A 26610-nucleotide genomic window follows, 5' to 3' on the forward strand; every position below is an offset into this window, starting at 1 on the left:
GAAAAAAATCTAAAGAATATCTAGGCGCCCAAAAGTTAAAAGAAAATGGCTCTGAATATAGTCTGTTAGAAAAAATATACAATGCCTTATTCTACTCAGTTTTGGAGTATATACACCAAGTCACTATGCTCTCTCAAGTAAAATATCGAAATTCTAATTTTACGTGAATCGAGAAAATTCTAAGTATTATCGAGGCACCCCAATGTTAAAAGCAAAATCGTTCTGAGTATAATCTGTCAAAAGAATATACAATGCTTTTTTCTACTCTGTTTTGGGGTATATACACCAACGCAATATGCTCTCCCATGTAAAATATTGAAATTTTAATTTTACGCGTATCAAAAAAATCTAAATAATATCTAGGCGCCCCAAAGTGAAAAAAAATGGCTCTGAATATAGTCTGTTAGAAAAAATATACAATGCCTTATTCTACTCTGTTTTGGAGGATATACACCAAATCAGTATGCTCTTTATTGAAATATACAGAAATTCCAATTTTACGTAAATCGAAAAAAATCTAAATATTATCTAGGCACCCCAGTGTTAAAAATAAAACTACTCTTACTATTTTCTGTCAGAAAAAATATACAATGCCCTATTCTACTCTGGTTTGGAGTATATACACCAACTCCATATTCTGTCTCATGTAAAATACAGAAATTCTAAATTTACGTGAATCAAAAAAAATCTAAGTAGTATCTAGGCACCCCAACGTTAAAAGCAAAATTGCTCTGAATATTATCTGTCAGATAAAATATACAATGCCCTATTCTATTCCGCTTTGAAGTATATACACCAACTAAGTATGCTCTCCCATGTAAAATAAAGAAATTCTAATTTTACACGAATCGAGAAAATCTAAATATTATCTAGGCACCCCAATGTTAAAAACAAAATTGCTCTGAATATAATCTGTTAGAAAAAATATAAAATGCCCTATTCTACTCTGTTTTTGAGTATATACACCAACTCCTCATGTACTCTCATGTAAAATACAGAAATTCTATATTTAAGCAAATCGAAAAAAATCTAAATATTATCTAGGCACCCCAATATTAAAAGCAAAATTGCTCATAGTATAATCTGTCAGAAAAAATATACAATGCCCTATTCTACACTGTTTTGGTGTATATAGACCAACTCAATATGCTCTCTCATGTAAAATACAGTAATTCTATATTTAAGTGAATCGAAAATAATCTAAATATTATCTAGGCACCCCAATGTTATATGCAAAATTGCTTGGAAAATAGTCTGTCAGAAAAAAATACAATGCTTTTTTCTACTCTGCTTTGTAGTATAAAAACCAACTCAAGATGCTCTCTCATGTAAAATATTGAAATACTAATTTTACGTGAATCGAAAGAAATCTAAATAATATCTAGGCGCCCCAAAGTGAAAAAAAATGGCTCTGAATATAGTCTGTTAGAAAAAATATACAATGCCTTATTCTACTCTGCTTTTGAGTATATACACCAACACAGTTTGCTCTCTCTTGTAAAACACAGAAATTCTAATATTACCTGAATTGAAAAAATCTAAATATTATCTAGGCACCCGAATGTTAAAAGCAAAATTGTTCTGAAAATAATCTGTCAGAAGAAATATACAATGCCCTTTTCTACTCTATTTTGTAGTATATACACTAACTCAGTATTCTCTCTCATGTAAAATACAGAAATTCTAATTTTACCCGAATCGAAAAAATCTAAATATTATCTAGGCACCCCAATGTTAAAAGCAAAATTGCTCTGAATATAATCTGTCAGAAAAAATATACAATGCTCTTTTCTACTCTGTTTTGGAGTATATACACCAACTCAGTATGCTCTCTCCTGTAAAATAATGAAATTCTAATTTTACACGAACCGAAAAAATCTAAATAATTTCTAGGCACCCCAAAGTTAAAAGAAAATGGCTCTGAATATAGTCTGTAAGAAAAAATGTACAATGCCTTATTCTAATCTGTTTTGTAGTATATAAACCAACTCAGTATGCTCTCTCATGTAAAATAACGAAATTCTAATTTTACGTGAATCGAATAAAATCTAAATATTATCTAGGCACACCAATGTTAAAAACAAAATTGCTCTGAATATAATCTGTCAGAAAAAATATACAATGCCCTGTTCTACTCTGTATTGGAGCATATACACCAACTCCATATGCTCTCCCATGTAAAATACAGAAATTCTAAATTTAAGCCCATCGAAAAAAATCTAAATATTATCTAGGCACCCCAAAGTTAAAAACAAAATTGCTCTGAGTTTAATCTGTCAGAGAAAATACAAAATGCCCTATTTTACTCTGTTTTGAGTATATACACCAACTCCATATGCTCTCTCATGTAATATACAGAAATTCTATATTTAAGCGAATCGAGAAATATCTAAATATAATCTAGGCACCCCAGTGTTAAAAGCAAAATTGCTCTGAATATAGTCTGTCAGAAAAAATATACTATTTCCTTTTCTACTCTGTTTTGGAGTATATACGCCAACTCAAGATGCTCTCTCATGTAAAATACCGAAATTCTAATTTTACGTGAATCGAAAAAAATCTAAATATTATCTAGGCACCCCAATTTTAAAAGCAAAATTGCTCTTAATATAGTCTGTCAGAAAAAATATACAATGCTTTTTCTAATCTGTTATAAAGTATATACACCCACTCAATATGCTCTCTAAGGTAAAATACCGAAATTCCAATTTTAGGCGAATCGAAAAATATCTTAATAATATCTAGGCGCCACTAAGTTAAAAGAAAATGGCTCTGAATATAGTCTGTAATGAAAAATATACAATGCCTTATTCTACTCTGTTTTGAAGTATATACACCAACTCAGTATGCTCACTCATGTAAAATACAGGAATTCTAATTTTACCTGAATTGAAAAAATCTAAATATTATCTAGGCACCCCAATGTTAAAAAGAAAATTGCTCTGAATATAATCTGTCAGAAAAAATATAAAACGCCCTATTTTACTCTGTTTTGGAGCATATACACCATCTCCATATGCTCTCTCATGTAAAATACAGAAATTCTATATTAAAGGGAATCGAAATAAATCTAAATATTATCTAGGCACCTCAAAGTTAAAAGAAAATGGCTCTGAATATAGTCTATTAGAAAAAACATACAATGCGTTTTTCTATTCTCTTTTGGAATATATACACCAACACAGTATGCTCTCTTCTGTAAAATACCAAAATTCTAAATTTACGTGAATCAAAAAAAATCTAAATATTATCTACGTACCTCAATGTTATAAGCAAAATTGCCCTGAATATAATCTGTCAGAAAAAATATACAGTGCCCTTTTCTACTTTGTTTTGGAGTATATACACCAACTCAATATGCTCTCTAATGTAAAACACAGAAATGCTAATTTTATGAGAATCAAAAAAAATCTAAATAATATCTATGTGCCCCAAAGTTAAAAGAAAATGGCTCTGAACATAGTGTGTTAGAAAAAATATACAATGCTCTTTTCTACTGTTTTGTAGTATATACACGAACTGAATATGCTCTCTCTTGTAAAATACCGAAATTCAAATTTTACGGGAATCGAAAAAAATCTAAATAATAGATAGGCGCCCCAAAGTTAAAAGAAAATGGCTCTGAATATAGTCCATTAGAAAAAATATACAATGCCCTGTTCTACACTGTTTTGGAGTATATACACCAAACCAGTATGCTCTCTTATATAAAATACAGAAATTCTAATTTTACTTGAATCGAAAAAAATCTAAATATTATTTAGGAACTTCAATGTTAAAAGCAAAATTGCTCTGAATATAATCTATCAGAAAAAATATACAATGCACTTTTCTATTTTGTTTTAAAGTATATACACCAACTCAATATGCTCTCTAATGTAAAATACCAAAATTATAATTTTACGCGACCTGAAAAAAATCTTAATACTATCTCGGCGCCCCAAAGTTAAAAGAAAATGGCTCTGAATATAGTCTGTTATAAAAAATATACAATGCTTTATTCTACTCTGTTTTGGAGTATATACACAAACTCCCTATGCTCTCTCATGTAAAATACCAAAAGTATAATTTTACCCGAATCAAAAAAATCTAAATATTATCTAGTCACCCCAATGTTAAAACAAAATTACTCTGAATATAATCTGTCAGAAAAAATATACAATGCCTTATTCTACTCTGTTTGGGAGTATATACACCAACTCCGTATTCTAGCTCATGTAAAATACAGAAATTCTATATTTAAGCGAATCAAAAACATCTAAATATTATCTAGGCACCCCAATGTTAAAAGCAAAATCTCTCTGAGTATAATCTGTCAGAAAAAATATACAATGCCCTTTTCTACTCTGTTTTGGAGTATATACACCAACTCAATATGCTCTCTCATGTAAACTACCGAAATTCAAATTTTTCACAAATCGATAAAAATCTAAATAATATCTAGGCGCCCCAAAGTTAAAAGAAAATGCCTCTGAATATAGTCTGTTGGAAAAAAAATACAATGCCTTATTCTACTCTGTTTTGGAGTTTATACACCAACTCAGTATGCTCTCTCATGTAAAATACCGAAATTCTAAATTTACGTGAATCGAAATTAATATAAATATTATCTAGGCACCCCAATGTTAAAAGCAAAATTGCGCTGAATATACTCTGTCAGAAAAAATATACAATGCCTTGTTCTACTTTGTTTTGGAGTATATACACCAACTCCATAGGCTCTATCATGTAAAATAACGAAATTTTAATTATACCCGAATCGAAAAAATTTAAATATTATCTAGGCATTCTAATGTTAAAAACAAAATTTCTCTGAATATAATCTGTCAGAAAAAATATAAAATGCCCTATTCTACTCTGTTTTAGAGTATATACACCAACTCCATTTGCTCTCTCATGTAAAATACAGAAATTCTATATTTAAGCAAATCGAAAAAAATCTAAATATTATCTAGGCAACCCAATTTAAGAAGCAAAATTGCTCTAAATATAATCTGTCAGAAAAAATATACAATGCCCTTTTCTACTCTGTTTTGTAGTATATACACCAACACAATATGCTCTCTCATGTAAAATACCGAAATTCTAATTTTACATGAATCTAAATAAAATCTAGGTGCCCCAAAGTTGGGAAAAAATGGCGCTGAATATAGTCTGTTGGAAAAAATATACAATGCCTTATTCTACTTTGTTTTTGAGTATATACACCAACTCAGCTTGCTCTCTTATGTAAAATACCGAAATTATATTTCTACCTGAATCAAAAATAATATAAATATTACGTAGGCACCCGAATGTTAAAAAAAAAATTGCTCTGAGGATAATCTGTCAGAAAAAATATACAATGCCCTATTCTACTCTGTTTCCGAGTATATACACTAACTCCATATACTCTCTCATGTAATATACAATAATTCTATATTTAAGTGAATCGAAAAATATCTAAATATTATCAAGTCACCCCAATGTTAAAAGCAAAATTACTCTGAATATAGTCTGTCAGAAAAAATATACAATTTTCTTTTCTACTTTGTTTTGGAGTATATAGTCCTACTCCTCATGCTCTCTCATGTAAAATACAGAAATTCTATATTTAAGCGAATCGGAAAAATTCTAAATATTATCTAGGCACCCCAATGTTAAAAACAAAATTTCTCTGAGTATAATCTGTCAGGGAAAATATACAATGCTTTATTCTACCATGTTGTGGAGTATATACACCAATGCAATATGCTCTCTCATGTAAAATACAGAAATTCTATATTTAAGCAAACCGAAACAAATCTAAATATTACCTAGTCACCCCAATGTTAAAATAAAAATTTCTCTGAATATAATCTGTCAGAAAATATATACGATGCCATTTTCTACTCTGTTTTGTAGTACATACACCAACACAATATGCTCTCTCATGTAAAATACCGAAATTCTAATAATACGTGAATCGAAGAAAATCTAAATAATATCTAGGCACCCCAAAGTTAAAAGAAAATGACTCTAAATATAGTGTGTTAGAAAAAATATACAATGCCTTATTCTACTCTGTTTTGGAGTATATACACCAACTCAGTATTCTCTCTCATGTAAAATAGAGAAATTCTAATTTTACCCAAATCTAAAATATCTAAATATTATCTAGGGACCGCAATGTTAAAAAGAAATTGTTCTGAATATAATCTGTCAGAAAAGATATACAATGCCCTATTCTACTCTGTTTTGAAGTATATACAGCAACTCCATATGCTCTCTCATGTAAAATACAGATATTCTATATTTAAGCGAATCCAAAATAATCTAAATATTATCTAGGCACCTCAAAGTTAAAAGAAAAGTTGCTCTTAAAATAGTCTGTCAGAAAAAATATACAATGCCCTTTTCTATGTTATTTTGCAGTATATATACCAACTCAATATGCTCTTTCATGTAAAATACAGAAAATCTAATTTTACCCGAATCGAAAAAATTTAAATATTATCTAGGCACCCCAATGTTAAAAGCAAAATTGCTCTGAATAAAGTCTGTCAGAAATAATATACAATGCCCTTTTCTAATCTGTATTGGAGGTTATACACCAACTCAATATGCTCTCTCATGTAAAACACCGAAATACAAATTTTACGTGAATCCGAAAAAGTCTAAATAATATCTAGGTGCCCCAAAGTTAAAAGAAAATGGCTCTGAACATAGTCTGTTAGAAAAAATATACAATGCCTTATTCTACTCTGTTTTGGAGTATATAAACAACTCAGTACGCTCTATCATGTAAAATACAGAAATTCTAATTTTACCTGAATCAAAAATATTTAAATATTATCTAGTCACCCCAATGTTAAAACAAAATTGCTCTGAATATAATCTGTCAGAAAAAATATACAATGCCCTATTGTACTCTGTTTGGGAGTATATACACCAACTCCGTATTCTCTCTCATGTAAAATACAGAAATTCTATATTTAAGCAAATCAAAAAAATCTAAATATTATCTAGGCACCCCAATTTTAAAAGCAAAATTGCTCTGAGTATAATCTGTCAGAAAAAATATACAATGCCCTTTTCTACTCTGTTTTGGAGTATATACACCAACTCAATATGCTCTCTCATGTAAACTACCAAAATTCAAATTTTTCGCAAATCGATAAAAATCTAAATAATATCTAGGCTCCCCAAAGTTAAAAGAAATTGGCTCTGAATATAGTCTGTTAGAAAAAATATACAATGCCTTATTCTACTCTGTTTTGGAGTTTATACACCAACTCAGTATGCTCTCTCATGTAAAATACCGAAATTCAAATTTTAACCGAATCGAAAAAATCTAAATATTATCTACGCACCCCAGTGTTAAAAACAAAATTGCTCTGTGTATAATCTGTCAGAAAAAAATATAGAATGCCCTAATCTACTATGTTTTGGAGTATATACAAAAACTCCATATGCTCTCTAATGTAAAATACAAAAATTCTATATTTAAGCAAAACGAAAAAAAATCTAAATATTACCTAGGCACCCCAATGTTAAAAGAAAAATTGCTCTGAATATAATCTGTCAGAAAAAATATACAATGTTCTTTTCTACTTTGTTTTTTAGTATATACACGAACTCAATATGTTCTCTCATGTAAAATACAGAAATTCTAATTTTACCCGAATCGAAAAAATCTAAGTATTGTCTAGGCACCCGAATGTTAAAAGCAAAATTTCTCTGAATATAATCTGTCAGAAAAAATATACAATGCCCTATTCTACTCGGTTTTGGAGTATATACACCAACACAGTATGCTCTCTCATGTAAAATACCGAAATTGTAGTTTTACACGAATCGAAAAGAATCCAAATAATATCTAGGCGCCCCAAAGTTAAAAGAAAATGGCCCTGAATATAGTATCCTCAAAATAATATACAATGCCTTATTCCACTCTGTTGTGGAGTATATATACCAACTGAGTATGCTCTCTCATGTAAAATACCAAAATTCTGATTTTACGTGAATCGAAATAAATCTAAATTTTATCTAGGCCCCCCATGATGTTAATCGCAAAATTGCTCTGAATATAGTCTCTCAGACAGAATATACAATGTTCTTTTCTACTCTTTTTTGGAGTATATACACCAACTCAATATGCTCTCTCATGTAAAATACCGAAATTCAAATTTTACGCGAATCAAATAAAATCTTAATAATATCTAGGGCCCAAAAGTTAAAAGAAAATGGCTCTGAATATTTTCTGTTATAAAAAAATATACAATGCCTTATTCTACTCTGTTTTGGAGTATATACACCAACTCAGTATGCTCTCTAATGTAAAATACCGAAATTCTAATTTTACGTCAATCAAAATAATTTAAATATTATCTAGGCACCCCAATGTTTAAAGCTAAATTGCTCAGAATATAATCTGTCAGAAAAAATATACAATGCCCTTTTTTACTCTGTTTTGGAGTATATAAACCAACTCAATAGGCTCTCTCATGTAAAATACCGAAATTTAAATTTTACGCGAATAGAAAAAAGTCTAAATAATATCTAGGCACCCCAAAAATAAAAGAAAATGGCTCTGAATATAGTCTGTTAGAAAAAACATAAATGCCTTATTCTACTCTATTATGGAGTATATTCACCAGCTGAGTATGCTCTCTCATGTAAAATACAGAAATTCTATATTTAAGTGAATCGAAAAAAATCTAAATATTATCTAGGCACCCGAATGTTGAAAACAATATTGCTCTGAGTATAATCTGTCAGAAAAAATATACAATGCCCTTTTCTAATCTGTTTTGGTGTATATACACCAACTCAATATGCTCTCTCATGTAAAATATCGAAATACTAATTTTACGTGAATCGAAAAAAATCTAAATAATATCTAGGTGCCCCAAAGTAAAAAGAAAATGTCTCTGAATATAGTCTGTTAGAAAAAATATACTAAGCCTTATTCTACTTTGTTTTGGAGTATATACACCAACTCAGTTTGCTCTCTCATGTAAAATACCAAAATTCAAATTTTACGTGAATCGAAAAAAGTCTAAATATTATGTAGCAACCCCAATGTTAAAAAAAAAATTGCTCTGAATATGATCGGTCAGAAAAAATATACCATGACCTGTTCTACTTTGTTTTGTAGTATATACACCAACTCAGTGTGCTCTCTCATGTAAAATACAAAAATTCTAATTTTACCCGTATCGAAAAAATGTAAATATTATCTTGTCACCCCAATATTAAAAGGAAAATTTCTCTGAATATAATCTGTCAGAAAAAATACACAATGCCCTATTCTACTCTGTTTTGGAGTATATACAACAACTCAATATGCTCTCTCATATAAAATACCGAAATTCTTATTTTACGCGAAACCAAAAAAATCTAAATAATATCTAGGCGCCCCAAAGTTAAAAGGAAATGGCTTTGAATATAGTCTGTTAGAAAAAATATACAATGCCGTTTTCTACTTTGTTTTGGAGTTTATACACCATCTCAGTATCCTCTCTCATGTGAAATACCGAAATTCTAATTTTACATAAATCGAAAAAAATCTAAATATTATCTAGGCACCCCAATGTTAAAAGCTAAATTTCTCTGAATATAGTCCGTCAGAAAAAATATACAATGCCCTCTTCTACTCTGTTTTGTAGTATATACAACAACTCAATATGCTCTCTGATATAAAATACCGAAATTGTAATTTTTCACGAATCGATAAAAATCTTAATAATATCTAGGCGCCCAAAATGTAAAAGAAAATGGCTATAAATATAGTCTGTTATAAAAAATATACAATGCCTTATTCTACTCTGTATTAAAGTATATACACCAACTCAGTATGCTCTCTCATGTAAAATACCGAAATTCTAATTTCACCTGAATCGAAAAATTCTACATATTATCTAGGCACCCCAATGTTAAAAGAAAAATTGCTCTGGATGTAATTTGTCAGAAATAATATACAATGCCTTATTTTACTCTGTTTTGGAGTATATACACTAACTCAATATGCTCTCTAATGTAAAATACCAAAATTCTTATTTACGCGAATCAAAAATAATCTAAATATCTAGGTTCCCCAAAGTTAAAAGAAAATGGCTCTTAATATAGTCTGTTAAAAAAAAATACACAATGCCTTACTCTACTCTGTTTTGGAATATATACACAAACTCAGTATGTTCTCTCATGTAAAATACAAAAATTCTAAATTTACGTGAATCGAAAAAAACCTAAATATTATCTAGGCACCCCACTGTTAAAAATAAAATTGTTCTGAATATAATCTGTCAGAGAAAATATACAATGACCTATGCTACTCTGTTTTGGAGTATATACACCACTCAATATGCTCTCTAATGTAAAATACAGAAATTCTATATTTAAGCGAATCAAAAATAATCTAAATATTATCTAGGCACCCCAACGTTAAAAGCAAAATTGCTCTGAATATAATCTGTCAGAAAAAATATACAATGCCCTATTCTACTATGTTTTGGAGTATATACACCAACTTAAAATGCTCTCTCATGTAAAATACAGAAATTCTGATTTTACCCAAATCGAAAAAATCTAAATATGATCTAGGCACCCGAATGTTAAAAACAAATTTTCTCTGAATATAATCTGTCATAAAAAATATACAATGCCTTATTCTACTCGTTTTTATAGAATATACACCAACTCAGTATGCTCTCTCATTTAAAATACCAAAATTGTAAATTTACTTGGATCGAAAAAAATCTAAATATTATCTAGGCACCCCAATTTTTAAAGCAAAATTGCTCTGAAAATATTCTGTCAGAAAAAATATACAACGCCCTATTCTACTCTGTTTTGTAGTATATGCACCAACTCAGTATGCTCTCTCATGTAAAATACCGAAATTCTATATATAAGCGAATGGAAAAAACTCTAAATATTATCTAGGCAACACAATGTTAAAAGAAAAATTGCTGTGAATATTATCTGTCCAAAAAAATATTCAATGCCCTTTTCTAATGTGTTTTGTAGTAAATACACCAAGTCAGTATGCTCTCTCATGTAAAATACAGAAATTCTAATTTTACCTGAATCGAAAAAAAAGTCTAAATGTTCTCTAGGCAAACCAATGTTAAAAACAAAATTGTTCTGAATATCATCTATCTGAAAAAATATACAATGCCCTATTCTACTTTGTTTTGGAGGATATACACCAACTCAATATGCTCTTTCATATAAAATACAGAAATTCTATATTTACGCGAATCGAAAAAAATATAAATATTATCTAGGCACCCCAATGTTAAAAGCAAAATTGCCCTGAATATAGTCTGTCAGAAAAAATATACAATGTTCTTTTCTACTCTGTTTTGTAGTATATACACCAACTCAGTATGCTCTCTCGTGTAAAATACCGAAATTCTAATTTTACGCGAATCAATAAAAATCTCAATGATATCTAGGCGCCCCAAAGTTAAAAGAAAATGGCTTTGAATAGATTCTGTTAGAAAAATTATAGAATGCCTTTTTCTACTATGTTTTGGGGTATATACAACAACTCAGTATGCTCTCTCATGTAAAATACAGAAATTCTAAATTTACGTGAATCGAAAAAAATCTAAATATTATCTAGGCACCCCAATGTTAAAAGCAAAATTGCTCTGAATATAATCTGTCAGAAAAAATATACAATGCCCTTTTGTACTCTGTTTTGTAGTATATACACCAACTCAATATGCTCTCTCATGTAAAATTCCGATATTCCAATTTTATCCGAATCCAAAAAATTCTAAATATTATCTAGCCACCCCAATTTAAAAAAAAAATTTCTCTGAATATAGTCTGTCAGAAAAAATATACAATGCCCTATTCTACTCTGTTTTGGAGTATATACAACAAGTCAATATACTCTCTCATGTAAAATACAGAAATTCTATATCTAAGCGAATAGAAATAAATCTAAATATTATTTCGGAACTCCAATGTTTAAGCAAAATTGCTCTGAATATAATCTGTCAGAAAAAATATACAATGACCTATTCTACTCTGTTTTAGAGTATATACATCAACTCAGTATGCTCTCTTATGTAAAATACCGAAATTCTAATTTTACGTGAATCGAAAAAAATCTAAATATTATATAGGCACCCGAATGTTAAAAGCAAACTTTCTCTTATTATAATCTGTCAGAATAAATATAAAATGCCCTATTCTACTATGCTTTGGAATATATACACCAAATCCATATGTTCTCTCATGTAAAATACCAAATTCAAATTTTATGTCAATCAAAACAAATCTAAATATTATTTAGGCACCCCATGTTAAAACAAAATTGCTCTGAATATAATCTGTCAGAAAAAATATATAATGCTCTATTCTACTTTTTTTTGGAGTATATACACCAAAAAATATGCTCTCTCATGTAAAATACAGAAATTCTAGTTTTACACGAATTGAAAAAAAATCTAAATAATATCTAGGTGCCCCAAAGTTAAAATAAAACGGCTGTGAATATAGTCTGTTGGAAAAAATATACAATGCCATATTCTCCTTTGTTATCAAGAATATACACCAACTTATTATGCTCTCTCATGTAAAATACTGAAATTCTAATTTTACGTTAATCGAAAATAATCTAAATATTTTCTAGGCACCCCAATGTTAAAAACAATTGCGCTGAATATAATCTTGCAGAAAAAGTATACAATGCCCTATTCTACTCTGTTTTGGAGTATACACACCAACTCCATATGCTCTCTCATGTAAAATACAGAAATTCTAATTTTAAGCGTATCGAAAAAATCTAAATATTATCTAGACACCCTAATGTGAAAAGCAAAATTGCTCTGAATATTATCTGTCATAAAAAATATAAAATGCCCTTTTCTACTCTGTTTTGTAGTATATACACCAACAAAATATGCTCTCACATGTAAAATACAGAAATTCTAATTTTACCCGAATCAAAAAAATCTAAATATTATCTAGGCACCGCAATGTTAAAAACGAAATTGCTCTGAATATAATCTGTCACAAATAATATACAATGCTCTATTCTACTTTGTTTTGGAGTATATACACCAACTCCATATGCTCTATCATGTAAAATACAGAAATTCTATTTTTAAGCGAATCGAAATAAATCTAAACATTATCTAGGCACACCAATGATAAAAATAAAATTGCTCTGAGTAAAATCTGTCAGAAAAAATATACAATGCCCTTTTCTACTCTGTTTTGTAGTATATACACCAACTCAATATGCTCTCTCATGTAAAATACCGAAATTCTAATTTTACGGAAATCGAAAGAAATCTAAATAATATCTAGGAGCCCCAAAGTTAAAAGATAATGACTGTGAATATAGTCTGTTGGAAAAAATATAAAATGCCTTATTCTACTCTGTTTTTTAATATATACACCAACTCAGTATTCTCTCTCATGTAAAATACCGAAATTCTAAATTTACGTGAATCGAAAAAAATCTAAATATTATCTAGGCACCCCAATATTAAAAACAAAATTGCTCTGAATATAATCTGTAAGAAGAAACATACAATGCCCTATTCTACACTGTTTTGGTGTATATACACAAACTCCATATGTTGTTCATGTAAAATACAGAAATTCTAATTTTACGCAAATCGAAAAAAAATCTAAATATTATCTAGGCACCCCAATGTTTAAAGCAAAATTTCTCTGAATAAAATCTGTCAGAAAAAATATACAATGCCCTTTTCTACTCTGTTTTGTAGTATATACACTATCAAAATATGCTCTCTCATGTAAAATACAGAAATTCTAATTTTACACGAATCAAAAAAATCTAAATATTATCTAGGCACCCCAATGTTAAAAACAAAATTTCTTTGAATATAATCTGTCAGAAAAAATATACAATGCCCTATTCTACTCTGTTTTGGAATATATACACCAACTCAGTATGCTCTCTCATGTAAAATACCGAAATTCTAATTTTACGTGAATCGAAAAAAGTCTTAATATTATCTAGGCACTCCAGTGTTAAAAGCAAAATTGCTCTGAATATAATATGTTAGAGAAAATATACAATGACCTATTCTACTCTGTTTTGTAGTATATACACCAACTCAATATGCTCTCTCATGTAAAATACCGAAAATCTAATTTTACGCAAATGGAAAAAAATCTAAATAATATCTAGGCGCCTCAAGGTTAAAAGAAAATGACTCTGAATATAGTTTGTTATAGAAAGTATACAATGCCATATTCTACTCTGTTTTGGAGTATATACACCAACTCCATATTCTCTCTGATGTAAAATACAGAAAATCTATATTTAAGCGAATCGAAAAAAATCTGTATATTATTTATGCACCCCAATGTTAAAAGCAAAATTGCTCTGAATATAATCTGTCAGAGAAATATACAATGCCCTATTCTACACTCTTTTGGAGTATATACACCAACTCCATATGCTCTATCATGTAAAATACAGAAATTCTATATTTCAGCGAATCGATAAAAATCTAAATATTATCTAGGCACCACAATGTTAAAAGCAAAATTGCTCTGAATACAATCTGTCGGAAAAGATATACAATGCCCTTTTCTACTCTGTTTTGTAGTATATACACCAAATCAATATGATCTCTCATGTAAAGTACCAAAATTATAATTTTACGCAAATCGAAAAAAATATAAATAATATCTAGGCGCCACAAAGTTAACAGAAAATGGCTCTGAATATGGTCTGTCAGAGAAAATATACAATGCCTTTTTCTACTCTGTTTTGGAGTATATGCACCAACTCAGTATGCTCTCTCAGGTAAAATACAGAAATTCTAATTTTACATGAATCGAAAAAAATCTAAATATTATCTAGGCACCCCAATGTTAAAAGCAAAATTGCTTTGAATACAATCTGTCAGAGAAAATATACAATGCCCTTTTCTACTCTGTTTTGTAGTATATGCACCAATTCAATATGCTCTCTCATGTAAAATTCCGATATTCTAATTTTATCCGAATCCAAAGAATCTAAATATTATCTAGGCACCTTAATGTTAAAACCAAAATTTCTCTGAATATAGTCTGTTAAAAAATATATACAATGCCCTATTGTACTTCGTTTTGGAGTATATACACCAGTCAGTATGCTCTCTGTTGTAAAATTCCAAAATTCTAAATTTATGTAAATTGAAATAAATCTAAATATTATCTAGACACTACAATGTTAAAAACAAAATATCTCTGAATATAGTCTGTCAGAAAAAATATACAATGCGCTATTCTACTCTGTTTTGGAGTATATACACCCACTCAATATGCTCTCTCATGTAAAATACCGAAATTTTTATTTTACCTGAATCAAATAAATCTAAATAATCTCTAGGCGCCACAAAGATTAAAGAAAATGGCTCTGAATATAGTCTGTTAATAGAATATACAATGCCTTATTCTACTCTGTTTTGGAGTATATACACCAATTCAGTATGCTCTCTAATGTAAAATACCGAAATTACAATTTTACGTGAATCGAAAAATATCTAAATATTATCTAGGCACCCATATTTTAAAAACAAAATTGCCCTGAATATAATCTGTCAGAAAAAATATACAATGCTTTATTCTACTCTGTTTTGGATAATAAACACGAACACCATATGCTCTCTCACGTTAAATACAGAAATTCTATATTTAAGCGAATCGAAAAAAATCTAAATGTTATCTAGGCACTCCAATGTTAAAAGCAAAATTGCTCTGAATATAATCTGTCAGAAAAAATATACAATGTTCTTTTCTACTCTTTTTTATAGTATATACATCAACTCAATATGCTCTCTCATTTAAAATACAGAAATTCTAATTTTACGCGAATCGAAAAAAATCTAAATAATATCGAGGTGCCGCGAAGTTAAAAGAAAATGGCTGTGAATATAATCTGTTGGAAAAAATATAGAATGCGTTATTCTACTATGTTTTGTAGTACATACATCAACTCAGTATGCTCTCTCATGTAAAATACCGAAATTCAAATTTTACGTGAATCGAAAAAAATCTAAGTATTATCTAGGCACCCCAATATTAAAAACAAAATTGCTCTGAATATAATCTGTCAGAAAAAATATACAATGCCCTATTCTACTCTGTTTTGGAGTATATACACCAACTCCATATGCTCTCTCATGTAAAATACAGAAATTCTATATTTAAGCGAATCAAAAAAAATCTAAATATTATCTAGGCACCCCAATATTACAAGCAAAACTTCTCTGAATGTAATCTGTCCGAGAAAATATTCAATGCTTTTTTCTACTTTGTTTTGTAGTATATACACCAACAAAATATGCTCTCTCATGTAAAATACCGAAATTCAAATTTTACGCAAATCGAAAAAATCTAAGTAATATCTACGCGCCTCAAGTTTAAAAGAAAACGGCTCCGAATATATTCCGTTATAGAAAATATACGTTGCCCTATTCCACTCTGTTTTGGAGTATATACACCTACTCAATATGCTCTCTCATGTAAAATACCGAAATTGTAAATTTACGTGAATCAAAAAAAATCTAAATATTATCTAGGCATCCCAATGTTAAAAGCAAAATTTCTCTGAATATAATCTGTCAGAGAAAATATACAATGCCCTTTTCTACTCTGTTTTGGAGTATATACACAAACTCAATATTCTCTCTCATGTAAAATACCGAAATTCTAAATTTACGTGAATCCAAAAAAATCTAAATATTATCTAGGCACCCCAATTTTAAAAGCAAAATTGCTCTGAATATAATGTGTTAAAAAAAATATACAATGCCCTTTTCTGCTGTGTTTTTGGGTATATACACCAACTCAATATGCTCTCTTATTTAAAATACAAAAATTCTAATTTTACACGAATCGAAAAAAATCTAAATATTATCTAAGCACCCCAATTGTTAAAAGCAAAATGGCTCTGAATATAATCTGTCAGAAAAAATATACAATGCCCTTTTCTACTCTGTTTTTGAGTATATACACCTACTCAATATCCTCTCTCATGTAAAATACCGAAATTGTAAATTTACGTGAATCGAAAAAAATCTAAATATTATCTAGGCATCCCAATGTTAAAAGCAAAATTGCTCTGTATATAATCTGTCAGAAAAAATATACAATGCCCTTTTCTACTCTGTTTTAGAGTATATACACAAACTCAATATGCTCTTTCATTTAAAATACCCAAATCCTAACATTACTCTAAGTATCTCATAAAGTGCACAAGACCCCCGTGATGTTGTTTTTTACAACTAGGGGATTACAGAGGACATTACTCACGATATGACTGCGGCTGTTTGCCGGTCCTGTGATAATGTTTCTAATATCCAGATAAGGAGAGGAGAATGTTTCTGCCCATTGGCAAATCCTCTGAATACGGCAAGAGGAGTACACCGTGCTGTGATATGGTCACTAATGTAAACAAGAAAATAATTATATTGAATTAAATATTGCAAGGTGTTAACCCCCCCTATAATTTTCCTTCTAATTTCAAGGGGGTGAGGAGGACATTTTTGTCAAAATGGCGGCGGTGTAACTACAGCTATTGCCTACTATATAATAAAAAAGGATAAAATTATTATTTACATATGATATGATTGCCAGTATCATATTACACCACATTTTTAAAATATCTGGGCCCCAGCAGCTGTGGGCCTGGCAGCCAAGCGAGGGTGTCCCTATGCAACCAGGTTGGGCTTTGCAGCTGCTACTGGCCCTTTGTGGTTTGTCTTGGGGCTGCTACGGGCCCTCTGGCGGTGGCTGTGGTAACAGCCACATAGCCAGAGGGTCTCTCAGCATCCAGGGAGGGCCTGGCGGCTGCTACTGACACTCTGGCAGGGGCTATGGGCACAGCCACCTAACCAGGGGGTCCCTACGTAGCCAGGGTGGAGCTGGAAGCTGCTATAGGCCCTTTGGCGGGAGCTGTGGGGATATCCTGCTCTTCACAGGTACACAGTTTGCACCTGTTTCTACATGTGTAGATCGTTTACATAATGGGCACATATTTGTACACATGTACATATGTTATTATCACAATAAACATATATGTACATAATATGTGTACAATAAATATGTACTTTATACGTACCTAATATAAACAATATGTACTTTTTGGTGATATTATGTGATATCTACATATTATTGATTATATATCTTATTGTGATTATATGTATGTTACCACTGAAATTTTTAGAAATGTACATAGAGTACACTTTATGTACCTATGCATTGTGTACACATTATAGAAATAGGTACATATTTTACAGATGATGTACATTTTTCTACATGTGTATTTTGTACACATATGTACAGCAGAGTAAATGTACAGACTATACCTATTTTATACATTTATTGTGATATGTCAATAAATGTACACATGAGTACATTCTGGGATATAATTTTTAGCATATTAGATAGGAATTACACCGGTGACCAAAGTGGGTTTACACCCAGGTGCGCACATAGTTTATACATGTACATGTTGTGCATATTATGTACTCATGTACAGAATGTACATGTCTACATTATATATACATAGGTGTATGCAGCATACATATGTACATACTGTGCACACATATGTACACGTGCATATATTGTACATCTGTACATAATGGGTACATGATGTACATGTGTACACATCATATCACAATAAATGTAAATATACATAATGTTTGCAATATGTACGTTTATATTATGTATTACGTTTATTGTGATTATATATGCTGTTGTGATATGATATCATTGTGACATTACAAATGTACATATTATACACAACATGCACCTATGCATTGTGCACAGATTATAGAAATATAAAGAAACATTTTACAGGTTATGTACATTTTATTTACTTGTGTATTGGGTACACAGAGTAAATGTACAGATCTTACTTACTTTAGACATTTATTGTGATATGCCAATAAATGTACACATTATGAGTACATTCTGTGATATTACATTTAGAATATAAGACAGAAATTACTCTGGTTACCAAAGTGGGTGTAAACTTATGTGTGCACATACTTTGTACATGTACATACTGTGCATATTACGTACTTGTGTACAGAAGGTAAATATCTACATTATATGTATGTATGCATACATAGCGTACATATGTACATATTATGTACATATATCTACACCTGAATTTATTGTACATTCATACATAATGGGTCTATGCTGTACATGTAAACACATCGTCATACCACAATAAATGGAAATGTACATAATGTGTGAAATACGTACATTTATATTATGTATTACATGTGTATTGTGATTGTATATGCTGTTCTGATATCATTGTGATATTACAAATGCACATATTGTACACATTATGAACATACCTATTGTGCACATATTATGTACACATAAATGTACATATTGTACAGATTATGTATATTTATTGTACATCTGTATGGTGCACACATATGTACATCACAGTCAACGTACATATGGTACATATTCTGTGCATTGTAATATTTCAGTAAGAGTACACATTATAAGTATATTCTGGGATATGATTTTTAGTACGTTAGATAAAAATTACTTTCAATATCAAAGTGGGTATACACTTATGTGTGTCCATTTTGTGATATTATCCATCATATCCTGAGTAGGTATTTCTCTCATTGTGAAAGCAGGTTTACACTCTCGGATTGCTCCAATATCAAGGCAAACTAAAACTCGTCTGTGATGTAGTTAATAATATCCTGAGGACAAAGGATGACCATACCCTGAATATCGCAGGAAGTGTACACCACCACTGTAGTATTGTTTCTAATGTTCAAAAACGGAAAGGATATTACTCCAAATATCTCAGAAAGCACACAAGCCCCCCGTGATATTGTTTCTAATAACTAGAGAATTACAGATGACATTACCCACGACGTGACTGGGGTTGTACTCTGGTCCTGGAATATTGTTCCTAATATCCAGAGAAGGAGAGGAAAATGTTGCTGCCCATAGGGAAATACTCTTAATACGGCAAGAGGTGTACACCATGCTTTGATATGGTCACTAATGTAAGCGAGAAAACAATTACATTGAATAAAGCATTGCAAGGAATGAAACTCCCCTATGATTTTCATTCTAATGTCAATGGGGGTGAGGATGACATTTTTGTCAATATGGCAGAGGTGTAACTGGAGCTATTGCCTAATATGCAAAAAAACAGAATAAGATTATCATTTTTATATAATATGGTTGCCAGTATCATATTACACCGGATTTGCAAAATAGCTGGGCCTCAGCAGCTGTGGGCAGAGCCCACAAGCGAGGGGACCCCTAAGCAGCCAGGGTGGGCCTGGGGGCTGCTCTGGGCTTTTTGGTGGGGTCTGTGAGCACATCGACCCAGCCAGGGGTCCCTGAGCAGCCATGGTTGGCCTGGGGGCCGCTACGGGCACTCTGGCATGGGCTGTGGGCACAGACACCTAGTCAGGGGGTCCCTAAGCAGCCAGGGTGGGCATGGGGGCTGCTACAGGCATTCGAGCAGTGTTTGTGGGCACAGCCCAATTGCCAGGGTGTCTCTAAGCAGCCAGGCTGGGTCTGGGGGCTGCTATAAGGGGGGCTTTGGTAATAGCGTGCTGTGCACGGGTACATAGTTTGCACCTATTACTACATGTGTAAATAGTTTTAATATCAGGCATATATATGTACATGCGTACATATGGTGTTATCACGATAAATTTATATTTACATAATATGTGCAAAATACATATGTACCTAATGCATACCTAATGTGTACAATATGTACTTTTTTGTAATATTAGACAATATATATTACTGTGATTATATATCTTATTGTGATTAAATATATTTTATCACTAATATTTTAAGGACTGTGCATAGTGTACACATTATATACCTATGTATTGTGTACACAATATAGAAATATACAGGTACATATTTTACACATTATGTACACTTTTTCTACATGTGTATTGTGTACACCTATGCACAGCACAGTAAATGTACAGACTGTACCTATTTTATACATTTCTTGTGATATGCCAATAAATGTACACATTATGAGTACATTCTAAAATATAATTTTTACCATATTAGAAATTACTCCATTGACCAAAGTGGGTGTACACCCAGGTGTGTACATAGTTTATACGTGTACATATTGTGCATATTAGGTACTCATGTACAAAATGTACATGTCAACATTATATGTATTTATGTGTACATAGTGTGCAAATGTACATACTGTTCACACATATGTACATGTGCATATTTTGTACATGTGTACATAATGGGTACATGTGCATGTGTACACACTGTGATACCACAATAAATGTAAATGTACACGGTGTGTGCAATATGTACATTTATATTATGTATTATTGTGTATTGATTTTATATGCTGTTGTGATTATATGATATCATTGTAATATTACAATAAATGTACCTATTGCACACATTTCGTACATACCTATTGTGTACACATTATGTACCTGTAATTGCACATATTGTACAGATTATGTACGTTTTTGGTACATCTGTATTGTGTACACATATGTACATAACACTCTATGTACATATGGTATGTATTCTGCACATTGATTATAACATCTCAATAAGTGTACACATTATGAGTATATTGTGATATATGATTTTTAGTATATTAGATAAAAATTTCTTTCTATATCAAAGTGGGTATACACCCATGTGTGTCCATTTTTTGGTATTATCCATCATATTTTAAGTAGGTATTACTCTCATTTTGAAAGCAAGTGTTCACTCTGTGATTGTTCCAATATCGCAGGCAAAGTACAAGGCTTCTTTAATGTACTACCTAATATCCTGGGGACAAAAGATTATTATACCCTGAATATCGCAGGAAGTGTACACCACCACTGTAGTATCGTGTCTAATATCAAAAACGGAAAAGATATTACTCCAAGTATCTGATAAAGCGCACAAGACCCCCGTGATATTTTTCTAATAACTAAGGGATTACAGATGACATTACTCACGATATGACTGGGGCTGTCCGCCGGTCCTGTGATATTGTTCCTAATATCCAGAGAACGAGAGAATAATGTTGCTGCCCATAGGCAAGTCCTCTGAATACGGCAAGAGGAGTACACTGTGCTCTGATATGGTCACTAATGTAAACAAGAAAACAATTATATTGAATTTAACATTGCAAGGGGTGAAACCCCCTTATGATTTCAATTCTAATGTCCAGGGCTGTCAGGATGACATTTCTGCCAATATGGCAGAGGTGTAACTAGAACTATTGCCTAGTATATCAAAAACCAGAATAACATCATTTCCATATGATATGGTCGACAGCATCATATTACACCACATTTTCAAAATAGCCGGGCACAGCGCCCTAGCCGGGGTGTCCCTAAGCAGCCAGCGTCAACCTGGGAGCTGTTACGGGCCCTCTGGCGGGGAATGTGGTTACAGCTCCCTAGCCAGGGGGTCTTTAAGCAGCCAGGGTGGGCCTTGGGGCTGCTACGAGGGGGGCTGTGGTAATAGCCTGTTCTGCGCAGGTACATAGTTTTAATAATGAACACATATTTGTATAAGTGTACACATGGTGTTATGATAAATATATATGTACATATGTGCACAATACATATAGACCTAATGCGTACCTACTGTGAACAATATGTACTTTTTTGTGATATTACATGATATATATATATTACTGTGATTATATGCGTTATTTTGATTATATATATTTTATCACTGATATGTTAAGGAATGTGCATAGTGTACACATTATGTACCTATACATTGTTTACACATTATAGAAATATGTAGGTACATATTTTACAGAGTATGTACATTTTTTGTACATGTGCATTGTGTACACATATGTACAGCAGGGTAAATGTACAGATTGTACCTATTTTATACATTTATATGCCAATGAATGTACACACTATTACTACATTCTGAATTATTATATTTTGTATATTAGATAGAAATTTCTCCGGTTACCAAAGTGGTTGTACACCCAGGTGTGTACATAGTTTATATGCGTACATATTGTGCATAGAATGTACTCGGGTACAGAAGGTACATATCTACATTATATGTACACATGTGTAGTGTACATATGTACATACTGTACCCACATATGTACGCTTGCATATATTGTGCATCTGTACATAATGGGTACATGATGTACATGTTTACATATCATATCACAATAAATGTAAATGTACATGTTTGCAATATGTACATTTATATTGATATTACATGTGTATTGTGATTTTATATGCAGTTGTGATTATATAACATTGTGATATTACAATAAATGTACATATTGTACACATTATGTGCATACTTATTTTGTGCACATTTTGTACATATATTCGTACAAATGATAGTTTATGTACATTTATTGTACATCTGTATTGTGTACATGTAAGTACATCACAGTCAATGTACATATGTTAAATATTCTGTACATTGAGTGTAATATCCCAATAAGTGTACACATTATGAGTTTTTTCTGGGTTATGACATTTAGTATATTAGATAAAAATGACTTCCAATATCACAGTGGGTATATACCCATGTGTGTCCATTTTGTGATATTATCCATCATATCCTAAGTATGTATTTCTCTCACAATGAAAGAAGGTGTACACTCTGTGATTGTTCCAATATTATAGGCAAAGTGCAACGCTTCTGCGATGTAGTTTTTAATATCCCAGGGACAGAGGATGAGTATACTCTTAATATCGCAGGAAGTGTACACCACCACTGTAGTATTGTTTCTAATATCCAGAAACTAAAAGGATATTACTCCAAATATCTCCAAAAGCACACAAGACCCCCGTTACATTGTTCTTAATAACTAGGGGATTACAGATGACATTGCTCACGATGTGACTGGTGCTGTAAGCCGGTCCTGTGATATTCTTCCTAATATCCAGATAAGGAGAGAAAAATGTTGCTGCCCGTACAGAAATATTCTGAATACTGCAAGAGATGTACACCGTGCTCTGATATGGTCACTAATGTAAACAAGAAAACAATTGTATTGAATTAAACATTGCAAGGGGTGAAACCCTCCTATGCTTTCAATTCTAATGTCAATGGGGTGAGGATGACATTTTTGTCAATATGCCAAATGTGTAACTCGAACTATTGCCTAATATGTAAAGAACCACAATAACATTATCATTTCTGTGTGATATGGTTGCCAGTATCATATTACACCACATTTTCAAAATAGCCGGGCCCCAGCAGCTGTGGGCACAGCGCCCTAGGCAGGGGATCCCTAAGCAGCCAGCGTGGGCCTGGTAGCTGTTATGGGCCCTCTGGCGGGGGCTGTGGGTACAGCCCCCTAGCCGGGGGTCTTTAAGCAGCCAGGGTAAGCATTGAGGCTGCTACGAGCAGAACTGTAGTAATAGCCTGCTGTGCATAGGTATGTAGTTTGCACCTATTTCTGCATGTGTACATTGTTTAAATAGTAGGCACATATTTGTATACGTGTACATACGGCGTTATCATGATACATATATATTTTCATAATATGTGCACTATACATATGTACCTAATACATACCTAATGTGTACCATACGTACTTTTTGGTGATATTACACGACATATATGTATTAGTGTGATTATATATCTTACTGTGATTATATATATTTTATCACTGATATTTTAAGGAATGTGCATAGTGTACACATTATGTACCTATGCATTGTGTACACATTATAGAAATATATAGGTACATATTTTACAGATTATGTACATTTTTGTACATGTGCATTGTGTACACCTATGTACAGCAGAGTACATGTACAGATTGTGCTTATTTAATACATTTATCACAATACGACAATAAATGTACACACTATGACTACATTCTGGGATTTTATATTTAGTATATTAGATAGAAATCTCTCCGGTTACCAAAGTGGGTATACACCTATATGTGTACCTAGTATATACGTGTATATATTGTACATACTGTGTACTCCTGTACAGAAGGTACATATCTACATTATATGAATATATGTGTAGTGTACATATGTACATACTGTGCACACTTATGTACACGTGTATATACCGCAAATCTGCACGTGTGCATGATGTACATGTGTACATATAATATCCCAATAAATGTAAATGTATATAATGTGTGCAATATGTACATTTATATTGATATTATGTATATGTGTATTGTGATTATATATGCTGTTGTGATTATATGAAATCATTGTAATATTACAATATATTTACATATTGTACACATTATGTACATACCTACTGTGTACACATTATGTACATATAAATGTACATATTGTACAGATTATGTACATTTTTTGTACATCTGTATTGTGTACACATATGTACATCACAGTCAATGTACATATGGTACATATTTTGTACTTTGATTGTAATATCCCAATAAGTGTACACATTATGAGTATATTCTGGGATATGATTTATAGTATATAAGAAAAAAGTTACTTCCAATATCAATGTGGGTATACTCGCATGTGTGTCCATTTTGCTGTACCTTCTATTAATCTTTGACATTGAACATGATAGTGAGAGGTGGTTCTTTTCTCTAACAAGGTTTTCTGTTAATATAACTCAACTCTACTACCTTGTGGCCTCTGTATCTTCCATTGTAAATTGTAATTACCTATAAAAGAGAATATTTTGACATCACGCATCTACCTCTTGGATCCATCAGCCAGAGGCCTAAAATAAAAAAGACATTCACCCCACGAATGGTTATATAGTGATTGACAACCCCACTTTCTTCTAGGTAAATAGTATCCTCTCTTTAACAGTAGCTACTTACAAGATTTGTGCATAAAGAATGTGACTTTTTTATCAGTATCTAGTTTATTCTTACATAAATTTCTAAAATACTGAGAGAATATTCTGATCATTGGTTATGTACTATTTTAATTTAATTTTTTCCTCTCAAATTTTATCTTAACTGCATACTCTACCCTGTTTATAAGACTGTCCTATGGTTAAATTTAGTAGGTAGTAAATTATCCTGAGCACACAGAACAATTCTTTTTGTAATCAACTCTGAAACATCATTGAAAGAGCGAGGATATGGGAATTAGATTTATCTGGCTTTTCTTTTTGGTACTTACTTGCTCTCTGACCTTGGGCAACTTATGTATTGCTCTGAGTCTCATCTTCTTCATCTGTAAAATGATCATAGTAATACCTAATTCATACGCAGCTTGGAAATGTGTAATTTAGTGATTGATATAAAGTTCCTGATACAATTTCTGACAAAATAATAGACACCCCACGAGAGATAGCCATAACCATCAGAGTTTATATTCACATTAACTGGGATAAAATTGATCTGAAAATACAGCATAAAAAAGCAGCCAAAAATTCACAAGCATATATTTCGCTTGCCTTTTTATACAGAGCTGGAAAATTTCTCATCATTATCTCATCCATTGCCTGCAGCACGATCCTTCCAAAACTCCTCCTAAGACCGTCTGCCAAGGTGGAACACACTGAACTGCATGTGACTCTGCCTTTTCTGACTATTTTTGCAAGATTTTTCTCATAGAGTATTATTAACAGAAAATGGGGCTGTTATCAAGGTGACTAGGAATGGTGCATTCTCAGTTCAGGCTCTGATGGAATGTCTACTTGATCTGGTGC

Source organism: Callithrix jacchus, chromosome 13, assembly GCF_049354715.1.
Source record: "Callithrix jacchus isolate 240 chromosome 13, calJac240_pri, whole genome shotgun sequence".
NCBI classification, from domain to species: Eukaryota; Metazoa; Chordata; class Mammalia; order Primates; family Cebidae; genus Callithrix; species Callithrix jacchus.